The sequence below is a fragment of the Trachypithecus francoisi genome, unplaced genomic scaffold (genome assembly GCF_009764315.1).
Source record: "Trachypithecus francoisi isolate TF-2019V2 unplaced genomic scaffold, Tfra_2.0 Lachesis_group1, whole genome shotgun sequence".
In the NCBI taxonomy this organism is placed as follows: Eukaryota; Metazoa; Chordata; class Mammalia; order Primates; family Cercopithecidae; genus Trachypithecus; species Trachypithecus francoisi.
This window is the reverse complement of record NW_022681454.1, coordinates 57,429,901-57,433,277: the sequence shown is the minus strand read 5'-3', so window position 1 is coordinate 57,433,277 and position 3,377 is coordinate 57,429,901. Positions and strand designations below refer to the sequence as shown.

General features: G+C 44.4%; 1 non-coding gene across 1 annotated transcript; it reads right to left on the bottom strand.

Annotated features, from left to right (window-relative positions):
• Positions 1–816: 816 nt before the first annotated feature.
• Positions 817–980, bottom strand: LOC117086465. Its single transcript, XR_004438375.1, has one exon. It is a non-coding gene; the product is annotated as a U1 spliceosomal RNA (small nuclear RNA).
• Between the last annotated feature and the right edge of the window lie 2,397 nt (positions 981–3,377).

Genomic DNA, 3,377 nt, shown 5'->3' with positions numbered 1-3,377 from the left:
AGCCTCTCCGTCAGGCCTGGAGTTCCCCGACCGCTGGGCCGTTAAGGGCTGGGGCTGCCGGCAGCCGGCAGCCGGCTTCTCACCAACTCCTGGTTCCAGCGCACCTGCTTGGGACCGAAGAGTGTAGGCTGCGGTCGGGAGAGGCTTTATGATTTTCAGTAGCGAAAAGGTGTCAGGAAAGCCTTTTCAGTTAAACTTTTGTTTGTTTGTTTGTTTGTTTGAGACGTAGTCTCACTCTATTGCCCAGGCTGGAGTGCCATGGCGTGATCTCGGCTCACTGCAAACTCCGCCTCCTGGGTTTAAGAGATTCTCCTGGCTCAGGATCTCAAGTAGCTGGGATTACAGGCGTCCACCACCATACCAGGCTAATTTTTGTATTTTTAGTAGGGACAGGGTTTCACCATGTTGGCGAGGCTAGTCTTGAATTCCTGACCTAAGGTGATCCACCCTCCTCGGCCTCCCAAAATACTGGGATTACAGGCGTGAGCCACCGCGCCTGGCTGGTAAAACATTTTTTAAAAGCTCAAAATTTAGTTAACATTTACCTGCCAAATATTTTTTGCGGACATTATCTCATTTAATCATCAAAACAAGCCATCAGGTTGGTTGTCCTAACCCTTGCTTTACTTATGAGGAGCGTGAGGCTTGGAAAGGTGAAGCCACGTGCCCGAGGTCACTCTGCTGGTGTGTCTCTGCACTGGCCTCCAAGTCAGGAAGTCTGAATCCACAATCCACCTTCACACCTAAGTTTCCTCACCTTTGAGTTCCCAATGTCTGGGAGACAAACCTGTCTTAGGAAAATCTTTTTTTTTTTTTTAGGGGAAAGCGCGAACGCAGTCCCCCACTACCACAAATTATGCAGTCGAGTTTCCCACATTTGGGGAAATCGCAGGGGTCAGCACATCCGGAGTGCAATGGATAAGCCTCGCCCTGGGAAAACCACCTTCGTGATCATGGTATCTCCCCTGCCAGGTAAGTATGAGGAAAATCTTAGTAAGGCTGGGACAATCTTAACGGTTAGCACAGTTGTCTGTGGGTAAAACACGGTACATGTGTACATGAATAGTAGAAACGAAATGAAAGGGCAGGGCATGGTGGCTTACGCTTGCAATCCCAGCACTTTGGGGGGCTGAGGCGGGTGGATCACCTGAGGTCAGAAGTTTGAGACCAGCCTGGCCAACATGGTGAAACCCTGTCTCTACTAAAAATACAAAAATTAGCTGGGCGTGGTGGTGGGCACCTGTAATCCCAGCTACTTGGGAGGCTGAGACAGGAGAATTGCTTGAACCTGGGAGGCAGAGGTTGCAGTGAGCCGAGATTGTACCATTGCACTCTAGCCTGAGCGACAAGAGCAAAACTTTGTCTCAAAAAAAAAAAAAACCCAAAAAACTAAATGAATAGTAGAAATTAAACACAATTTTTTGTGTGTGCCCTTATGTATTTTATTGGCTTAAATTGTAGAACTGGTGAATTATACCTTTTTCTGTTTTTATTTGTGTTCATATGTCTCTGCCATTTCTTGAATATAGGTCAGAATCTATCTTCTGAAACACAATTTTTTTAAACCAATTTTAGGACAAAGGAATACAACTTTTATAATCAATCACTTGTTTTTAAGGATGACACTTAAAGAAATTACAAAATTTCTTGCCAGGCATGATGGTTCATGCCTGTCATCCCAGCACTTTGGCTGGTGAATCATCTGAGGTCACTTGGTTCTAATGAATAGAATCAGAATTGGTGGTGGCTGACTTCCAAGACTAGGTCACAAAAGACACTGTGGGTTTCTCCTTGCTCTCCTGAATTGCTCACTATAGGAAGCCCACTGTCATGTCCTGAGGAAGCCCTATGAAAATGTCCCTTTGTGGTTGGACAAATGTCAGTACATGGAGAGTCTGAGGCAGGAGGACTGCTTGAGCCCAGGAGTTGGAGACCAGCCTGGACAACAGTGAGACCCCATCTCTACAAAAAAAATAAATAAAAATAACTTAGCCGGGCATGGTGGCACGTATCTGTAGTTCCAGCTACTTGGGAGGCTGAGGTAGGAGGATTATTTGTGCCCAGGAGTTTGAGGCTGCAGTGAGCTATGATCATGCCACTGTACTCCAGCCTCAGTGACAAAGTGAGATCCTGTCTCCAAAAAAGGAGTAAATAAAGTTGAAAAAAAGAAAAAAGGAAGTCTCTTTGTTGAGGAACTGAGACCTTCTACCAAGAGCCAGAGAGGAACTGAGGCTTGTTGTCAAGTCATCTGAGTGAGCCATGGTGGAAGTGGATCTTCCTGCCCCAGCTAAGCCACCCCCAAATTCCTAACCCATAGAAACTGTGAAGTCAGCTGGGCATGGTGGCTTACATCTGCAATCCCAGCACTTTGGGAGGCTGAGGTAGGCAGATCACTGGAGGTCACGAGTTCGAGACCAGCCTGGCCAACATGGTGAAACTCTGTCTCTACTAAAAATATAAAAATTAGCTGGGTGTGGTGGCGGGCGCCTGTAATCCCAGCTACTCGAGAGGCTGAGGCAGGAGAATTGCTTGAACCCAGGAGATGGAGGTTGCAGTGAGCCAAGATCGCACCACTGTACTCCAGCCTGGGTGACAGAGTGAGACTCATCTCAAAAAGAAAACAACTGTGAAATAATGTTTATTGCTTTATGCCACTAAGTTTTGAGGTAATTTGGTATGTGGCAAATAGATCATTAATATAGATTTATTTGGGAACGTAAGTGTAGTGCTACCATAACACATGCCTAAAAATGTATTGCTTTGGAACTGGTAGTAGGGGGAAACTGTAATAATTTTGAGCAGAATGTTAGTGAGAGCCTAAAGTTCTTAACTGACTATTAGTAGAAGTCTGATGGTCCCTCAAGAAACAAACCATCCTAAGAAAAAAAGTCTGATGGTCTTGAAGGAGACTGCCAGAAGTAGCCATTGCCACTTCAGAAGTGAGAATGTTATTGGAAACTGGAAGTAAGAGGTTCCTTTGTTATGTAGAGCCAGAATGTTAAACATGATCACCTAGAGTAATGAAGAACACAGAAAAATGTACCTAAGGAACTAGGTACTCTAGCTAGGTCTCCAAGCAAAATGTCGAAGTTGCTACCTGGCTTCTTGCTGCTTATAGTAAAATATGAGAGGAAAGATAGAAGCTAAAGCAAGGACTGTTAAAAAGGATCCAGAAATAGTTTTGAAAATCTTAGGCCCAAAGTATACATGGGAACTTAGTTTATCATCGATGTGGCATTGTTTATATGTGGAGATATCTGCAACATAGGTAACTGATAAAGCATTAGTAGCTAGAATATGTAAAGATCTCCTATGTTTTTATTACTAAAAAAAGGAAAACAAAAGGCTATAAAAAGAGGAAAACCCAAATGAACATC